Source organism: Crocuta crocuta, unplaced genomic scaffold, assembly GCF_008692635.1.
Source record: "Crocuta crocuta isolate KB4526 unplaced genomic scaffold, BGI_CrCroc_1.0 scaffold110, whole genome shotgun sequence".
In the NCBI taxonomy this organism is placed as follows: domain Eukaryota; kingdom Metazoa; phylum Chordata; class Mammalia; order Carnivora; family Hyaenidae; genus Crocuta; species Crocuta crocuta.
In genome coordinates this window covers 2,416,706-2,425,922 of record NW_027527386.1, presented here as the reverse complement: position 1 = coordinate 2,425,922, position 9,217 = coordinate 2,416,706, and positions in this window count along the sequence as shown.

Sequence of the window (9,217 nt, the reverse complement as noted above, 5' to 3'; positions counted from 1 at the left end):
AGCTGCCATTTTGGGGAGATAAGCAAGCCGCAGCGCCCAGACTGTGCATTGGACCCTTCTAACTCCGCGATTCCAATGCCCTCACTCACCTCTGCCTGAAGGATTCTTGGTGCGGGGCGCAAGGTGCTCAGAAAGGTCAATGGTTATCAGTATTGTAATGATCATCATCGATATTAGGGGGAAACCGGGGCCACAGGAAAAAACAATCACGAGGAACGGGAGGCCTCCTGGTGGAGGGAACGATGAGCCTGCCTCCCCCCACTCCCGCCAAGCTGGCTGCGCCTGGGCTTCCTTCTCTGCAGGTCCCTCTGAACCACCCGCTTCGACCTCAGAAAACGGTTTGACTGGCATTTGATGGGCGCGCACTGGGTGTGGGCCCGGGGCCCAGCCACTGGCGGCCTCTGATGGATGAATCTGCCTGGCAGGACAGAGCTGTTAGGAGGGTGGGGAGCCAGGATGCCCGGGGCGCCTGGGTCCTGTATTCAATCTTCCGTCACCCCAAAGGCTTCTTGGAATAGAGGCCGACTTGCAGAATTAAAAAACATTCTTTTGTGGACTATTACGGAACAACAACTAGGAAATTCTATCTATTAAGGTCCTAGAATCAACAGTTGTTGAAAACTGCCAGCCAGCACCATGATGTGACAAGATACAAATGGAACCATCCTTTGATGTTACACAGGACAGAAGAGGCCCAAGGGGAAAGTTCCAGAAGGGGACCCTCCAACCGGCAACAGGTTATCCCCAGGGAGGGCAGTGGGCTGGAGGAGAGGGAGGGAGCAGACCTCTTCCCTTCCAGGGGGCTGTTTGCAGGTGGTAGTGTTTGCAGGGAGCATTCCCCGCTAAGCAGCAGGGGTCCCCAAATCGGATCATGCTGTGGGACAGCCCCAGTGTGGCCCCACCTCCCCGCCATAGGCGCTGCTCTGGACCCAGGGCTGGAGACCCTGCAGCCAGCATTCAGTTGGGTCCTGGGGCCGCCATATATGGCAAACCATCATCATTTGCCTGAAATAGAAACACATCAAAATAGCCACAGGAAGCCCAGTAGCACCATTAGATGCAGACCAGAGACTGCGCCCAAGGCCCTCAGGGAGACTTTTTCCTCCATTCGGTTGAGAGGTGGGAAGCGAGTTGGAAGGGGCTGGCTCGCTCCCTCTGTGACGATACTTAGTGTCTGGGTAATGCCTCCATCTTCCCCAGGACCCCAGGGATCCTTGTCCCAACTCTGGATGTGATCGGAGGAGCCAAAGGTGGAGAGGGACAGACTTAGGTAGACAGTGCTGGGTTCTCAAATCTCCAAGGGCTGCCTGGGGTGCAGCACCCCCCACCCCCCACCCCCCGCCCAGCATATGGGCTCGGGGCATTGAGCTGCACCTGACTCTAGGGAGACGGGTTTTGAGTCCAGGGTTTATTTGGGTCAGAGCTATAGGCGAGGTCAAGTCCTCAACCCCATTCAAAGACATTCAAGAGTTGGCCATGTGGAGGGCGCCTGGGTGGCTCAGTCGGTTGAGCGTCTGACTTCGGCTCAGGTCATGGTCTTGCGGCTCGTGGGTTTGAGGCCCGCGTCAGGCTCTGGGCTGAATGCTTGCTCAGAGCCTGGAGCCTGTTTGGGATTCTGTGTCTCCCTCTCTCTGCCCCTCCCCTGCTCAGGCACTGCCTTACTCTGTCTCTCAAAAATAAACAAATGTAAAAAAAAAGAGTTGGCCACTTGGAATCTCAAAGACTAGATGGGTCTTTCGGTCCCCAGGGGTGGTATTGCCAATATCGCCTCCCTGCCAGGAGCTGGGGTGAACTTGCCCCTTCCTTCCACCAGCCTGAAGCCAGCTGGACCCCAGAATCACCCAGTCCCGGGCTCCTCACTGTCCAGATTTCAGTCCTGTGGAGCCTGATTCCAGAAATTCTCTGATGCGCCAGACCACCCCGCCACATACCGGCTGGAGGCTCAGAAGCCCCTCCCTGGCTTCGCAGCTGCCCCCAGTTTCCCTCTTTGCTGCCACCATTCACCTTCCACTGCATGGCTAAGGATGAAAATGTGACTGTGGCCCTCCCCCCACACTAAATCTTTCCATAGCTCCCCATTGCCTAAAACGCTCCGTACGGCATTCAGAGCTCTTCACGTCAAGCTCCCAGCGGACTTCCCTAGCCTCGTCTCTGGCTCCCACAAAGCACCCAACAGTCTAGCACCTCCTTGAGCCTGGAATGTCCTTCCCCTTTGTCCCGTCGGCATCTCTAGCTCACGCCTATCTCAATAGGCACCATTTTTATGAAGCCGTCTAGGATGCACCCACCTTCTCGGAGCAAGACTTCTACGCCCCGAAAAGACCCCTCGCTGGAGGCACTAGCTTCTTGTCTCGCCGAGTGATGGGTGTGGACCTGGCCTTGGTGACTGAGCCTGTGAGCCTGCCTGGGAAGGAGGCCAGTGCAGAGAAAGCAGAGACTGAATCCTGAAGAAGGAATTCAAATCCTCGGATCCAGCCATGCCTCGAGTTCGCGCTATGACGAGTCTTGGAAGCCACTCTTTGCTTTTTTTTGGTTGCTCCTGAAGGTTTCTGCCACTTGCGAGCAAAAGGATTCCTGATGCTGAAAATGGGGCAGGAAGGAATATCCATGCGTGGAATTGGCGAGTCTGATTAGATGGCCTTGAACCCAGCTTGGAAGTGTGATCTCTGGGGCGCCCCTTTCCAAGATCCAATAAATCTTCCATCCATCCACTGGGTCAGGTGGTGCTATCTTCGGTCAGAGGAACCCTGAGGATGCACCCCCTTTCCCTCCCTTCTTTGTTTATTCAAATCTCCCCGTTCTTCATGTCCTACCTTTCTCCTATGTGGGCTGTTGCGATTTGCATAAGCCCCTGTTCTCCAAACTCCTGGAGACTTGGGGTCCAATCCTGAGTCCCAGAGAGGCAAAGCTACTAGTCTGTGGCCACACAGCTGGCTGGGGCTGGAGGTCAGGCCTGCGGACTCACTCAGTGGGGTTGTAAACTTCTCAAAGGCACGGCACATTTCTTACTCTTCTTTACTAATATGGCTGAAAATCGACGTAGGCAATGAACAAAGGGAGTCATGTGACATGCACTTTTACGCAAGGCATCAGTTAGAATTAGGCTTGGCTATAGCAGATGGCGGACCCTGAGTGCTAGAGGCTTGACTTAGATAGAAACTAATCTCTGAGGAATGTGCTCCTGGGCAATGTCAGGAACCGAGGCTCCTGCCATCTCATTGCTCTGCCTTTCTCCGTACATGAACCGTTACCTCTTGAGCTAATATGGTTGCTGAAGCTCCAGCCCTCCCATGTGCAATCCAGCCGACAGGAAGCGGGAAGCTGGCAGAGAAAAGTACACCCCTTCCCTTGAAGGGGTCTTCCTGGAAGATGCACGTGACATCTTTGCTCTATTCCATTGGGTGGAGCTTAGCCATGTGGCCAAATGTAGTAGCAGGGGAAGCTGGGAAACATAAGTCTTTACAGCGGGGGCCAAGGATGCTTCCTCAAAGTGCCCAGGCATGTTCTCACTTCAGAGCCTTTGCATTAGTTGTGCCTCCTGCCTGGGACACTTCCTCAGACATACCCATCATTCCAGCACCTACAGAATATTTCAATCGGCTGACACTTAACACCCCCTCTGCTTATAGCTCTATGGAGCTACCATGGTCTAACTGACCATATGTCTTACTTGTTTTGTTGCTGGCGGTGGCGGTGGTACTTACTGGCTGCATCCTCTCTAGAACATCAGCTCCCCAAAGACAGGGATTTCGGACAGTGTCATTCACTGCTGTGGCCCCTATACCTGGCACACAGGAGGGGCTCAGAACATATTTTTTAAGCCAGTGAATACTGGGAAGGGGAGAGGTACTGAGCAGTGACTGACACCAGTGAGCTGAGCGCTTTCATTGTAGCCATTTCACAGATGAGATAGCCAAGGCCCAGTCGGTTCCTGGGCTTGCCCCAGGACACAGAAAGTGGTGGGCTGCACTTTCAACCTTGATCTATCAGGCTCCAGGGCCCACAGGCCAGCTGCAGGGCAAGGTGTTGGGCACATGATGGACCCCTAAAGAGTTTTCCAGATGGAAGGTCTGAAACAGGCTGAGGCAGGGCAGCATCAGCCAGATGTGGGAACAGCTGAGCAGCCCGGGGGTCCCCAAGGATCCTCCGCTGGAGCAGCGGGCCAGATCAGACTGCCCCAATTAGCACACCTTTAAATTTAGCTTTCTCCTCCCTGCCAGGGGACTTGGGGATTCAGTGGAGGAACACTCCGCTCTTTCGAGGAAAGTTGCTGCATTGCTCATTCTGCAACTGGACACGTGGTCTGATGGGCCATTCTCCACTCACCGAATGGCTTCTCAAAGCGACTGCTTTGGGGCACCAGGAGGGACGTGCCTTTGATGGGAGAACCTGTTTGCTTCCCTCCCTCACATCCCTCACCTTGTTTTTCTTGTTCTATAGGTGGAGCTGAGACTGCTTGTAGGTTCAACACATGTCAACTGGGTCCGTATCATTTCTTGGCTTAAAATCTTTGCATGGCTCTACTATGCTTGGGATAAACCCAAGCTCCTCACAGTGACCCATCACAGCTGTGTCTGGCTGCTGTCACCTCTTGCTCCCAGCTCCCTCTGCTTCCTTTGGCTGAGTCTGTACCACTTCCTCTGCTGGCTCATGCTGTTCCTCAAATGTTCCAGGCATTGTTTGACCTTGGGGTCTTTGTGCATGCTATTTTCTCTTCCTAGTATGTGCTTTCCACAGCTCCTCTCAAGCTTGGCTCCTTCTCAGCATTTCTGGATCCTCCAAGAGACCCTACTGACCACCCATAGTGGCCACCCACCACCTGAGGCTAAATCACAACATGTTACCATGTCTTACTCATTTTTCTTGATTGCCCTCCTGATTTGCCTTTGCCCCCTCGACAAAATGTATGTTCCATGAGCAGAGGCAGGGATCATCTCTAGCTTGGTCAGTCATTTATCTCTGGAGCCTAGCATGCAGTAGATCTTTATGTTATTATATATAACTTGTTCACAGTGGAATAATGTACACTAAGGAACACTTATTTTCTAGGCCTTGTTTTGTTATTTTCCTGGAGTTAATAATTGCCTTTGTTTTATGTATCTATGACAGTCTCCTCCAGCCTTTCCAATGGATCTCCATTCAAGGTCAGATGCAGACCAGCTGTACTCTTGGCTCTTCTTCAGCACCTGGGGGATTCTTGGGAAGTAGCTCCTGTTTTTTGGGTCCAGGTCTCCCTGTTTCTTGGTCTATGCCTCGTTTTGGGAATGTGTACCCTCTAGGTACTTCCAGAGAAGGTAGTTTCCCTCCACCTTCCTGTGTGATTGGTGGTTTAACTGAAGATACTATTCTGAGTGGTGGCTAATCTCCCTTTCTTTGTGTCTTCCAGCTTCTAGCCTTGGGCAGTTGAAGAACCTGAACCTGTCCTGCTTCCTCATTGTCTCCTTGTCACGTTGTTTTCCCTCTCTTTTAAAGCTTGTAGAATCTTCTTATTCCACATATCCTGTACTTTTAAAGTGTGGGTTTGGTGGGTGTCTTTTTTCATCTGTTGTGCTGGACATTTTAGCGGGCCGTGTCATGTTTTCCATTCCTCTCAAACTCTCTTAAATGATGTCACTGGTGACTTCTTCCTCTTTGGTGTTGCTTCTCTATTCTTCTTTATCATACATTGGGATTACCGGCTTGGTCTTCTAATTTTCTTGTCTTTTTTCTTTTTGTCTTCTCATTCCACTTTTTCTTCCAAGCCTGTTGACATTTGCATTTTGACTACCAGGTTTAATTCCCAAGGGCTCTTTATAGTTTTTTGAATGTTCCTTTTCTTTTTTAATATTTTTATTTTTAAGTAATCCCTACACCCAACCTAGGGCTCGAGCTCACGGCCCTGAGATCAAGACTGGCATGACCACTGACCAAGACAGCCTGGCGCCCCTGAATGTTCTTTTTCAAAAGGCAAGTGTAAACCTGCTTCTTGGCCATCACATCATCTACAAGCTGAGGACAACCTACATAAGGGTCTTTCGGCAACTGCTTTCTTCTGTTCTCATGGTCTCTTTCCTCCAAGTTACTTTCCTTCTCCCCTTTTTGGGTTTTAGTCTCTCACTAGCTAACATTTATGAGGCGTGTGCCATAGAGCTGGCAGGACGCTCCTTGCCATTGGGGCAGCTTCGCTCTGGGTCAAGTACAAGGCACTGGCCACTGCCCCAAACACCAGCGACATCACAGGGCCTTTCTCACAGCCTGGCGGCTGATATTCTGGCAGCTGAAGGGGTCATGGTTTCCTGTGTGACTTTCATCTTGACCGCCGGTTTCCATCTTCACACCTGCCCTCCGCCATGCCTGTGTCTCTGAGGCTGAAGCTTTCTGTGCAGCAAGTGTTAGGGAATCCATTTTATTACTGGGTTCTTCCCCGGCTCTGCCAGGCTGGCGCTGCTAGTTTTGATTCAATGTTATAGAGGCTCAGGGAGGCGAAGTGAACAGTCCTGACACCCCCAGCTCGTACGTTCAAGGGCCACAGTGGGACGAGAGCCTGGAGTCACCCTCACTGCATGAAGGGAGTTTCTGGTTCATCTCTAGGTCCTCCCAAAGAAGGTGGTGAGTGCTTGCTGACTGAATACTGACTACATTTCAACACTCTCAGCAGCAGACACAGGGAAGCACATGAGTTACAAAGGCCCATGGCGCATGCTAGGTGTTCAATAAACGTGGGTTGGATAAAAGAAACTAAAACAGCAGCGTGGGATACAAGGCATCACAGAATGAAACCTAACTGCTAGACTCACGTCCACGCGAAGACAAGATTTTGGAGATGAGAAGACAGTCCTGACTTGGGGGAGGAGACTCCTTCATTTACAACAAGAGGGAAGCCGGCAAGCTTCCGATGGATCCCAATCTTGCACATGGAAGGTTCAAATGCCTTCAGTGCCCATGCCCTTTGGTCGAGAGGTTCCATTTTTGGATATCTGAGGGAGGGATAGAACCCCAACTGTGCAAGAGAGCACGTTTGCTGCGTTGTGGCTTATAACTTGAAAATAATCTAAATGTCCAGATGTAGGGGATGGTTAAGCAGATTAGGATACGTTAATTTTGTGAGGTTTTATGCATCTATTAAAAATGACATCTCTTCCTAGTAGCCGAAAAAGTGGAAAAGAAAAACGAATGTCCATCAATAGATGAACAGATAAATAAAACATGGTCTACACATGCATGTCCCTTGGCCGCGAGCAGAAGCGAGGCGCCCACACCCGCCGCCCCGAGGACGGGCCCTGAACACACGATGCTCAGGGAGGGAACCAGACACGAGAGGCCACATAGGGTGTGAGTCCACGTGCGTGAAACATCCAGAACAGGCTCCTCCACAGACAGGAAGGGGCTCGTGGTGCCAGGGAGCTGAGGAAGGGGAGGGTAACAGGAAATGGGGACAAGGCTTCTTTTTGAGCTGATGGAATGTTCTGCAAATAGATAGTGGTGATGGTTGCATATCTCAGCGAAAGTACCAAAAACCACTGAGTTGTACATTTTGACCTAAAGCAGTCAATTGTATATTATGTGTATGTTACCACAGTTAAAAAATCATGTTGTAAGGTCTGTGGAAGAATTAAATTGGAAAAAGCCTATGCACACAGAGAACAAGGAGGAATCAGAGTGGAGACAGCGTCGTGAGAAGAAAAGCAGGCATCAGAATGGCACAAAGAGTCTGCCCGCTACCAAGAGAGCGTGAGAGACCAGAACGGAAGGAAACACGGGGTGCCCATAGTACTCGGCCTCGTTTCCACACTTTCATTTTTCTGAAACTTCCAAATGTTTTGTAATGGGAAAACCCAAAGCGCTGAGGTTCTCCGGTGCGTTAAAACAGACATAAAACTCACCGTCTCCAGCTCGGCGGCGTCAAACACGTGCACAGTAGTGCACCTACTCCTCTACCCATCTCTAGAACCTTCCATGTCCCCAAACTGAGGCTCTGTCCCCGTGAAGCACAGACTCCCCGACCCTGCCCCACCCCCAGCTCCCACTGTCTACTGTCTCTGTGGACGGGACGCCTCTGGGGAACCCCTGTGATGGGGTCATGCAGGACGCGTCCTTCTGTGTCTGGCTTCTGTCACTGCTCACACTGTCCTCCGGGTCCGTCCACGTGGTGGCAGGTGGCAGGACGTCCTAACTTTTTAGAGCCGAGTAATATTCCGGCGTGTGGGTGAGTGGGCCACATGGNACCCGCCGCCCCGAGGACGGGCCCTGAACACACGATGCTCAGGGAGGGAACCAGACACGAGAGGCCACATAGGGTGTGAGTCCACGTGCGTGAAACATCCAGAACAGGCTCCTCCACAGACGGGAAGGGGCTCGTGGTGCCAGGGAGCTGAGGAAGGGGAGGGTAACAGGAAATGGGGACAAGGCTTCTTTTTGAGCTGATGGAATGTTCTGCAAATAGATAGTGGTGATGGTTGCATATCTCAGCGAAAGTACCAAAAACCACTGAGTTGTACATTTTGACCTAAAGCAGTCAATTGTATATTATGTGTATGTTACCACAGTTAAAAAATCATGTTGTAAGGTCTGTGGAAGAATTAAATTGGAAAAAGCCTATGCACACAGAGAACAAGGAGGAATCAGAGTGGAGACAGCGTCGTGAGAAGAAAAGCAGGCATCAGAATGGCACAAAGAGTCTGCCCGCTACCAAGAGAGCGTGAGAGACCAGAACGGAAGGAAACACGGGGTGCCCATAGTACTCGGCCTCGTTTCCACACTTTCATTTTTCTGAAACTTCCAAATGTTTTGTAATGGGAAAACCCAAAGCGCTGAGGTTCTCCGGTGCGTTAAAACAGACATAAAACTCACCGTCTCCAGCTCGGCGGCGTCAAACACGTGCACAGTAGTGCACCTACTCCTCTACCCATCTCTAGAACCTTCCATGTCCCCAAACTGAGGCTCTGTCCCCGTGAAGCACAGACTCCCCGCCCCTGCCCCACCCCCAGCTCCCACCATCTACTGTCTCTGTGGACGGGACGCCTCTGGGGAACCCCTGTGATGGGGTCATGCAGGACGCGTCCTTCTGTGTCTGGCTTCTGTCACTGCTCACACTGTCCTCCGGGTCCGTCCACGTGGTGGCAGGTGGCAGGACGTCCTAACTTTTTAGAGCCGAGTAATATTCCGGCGTGTGGGTGAGTGGGCCACATGGGCTCGTCCAGTCATCTGCTGATGGGCACTTGGGGTGTGTCCAGCACAG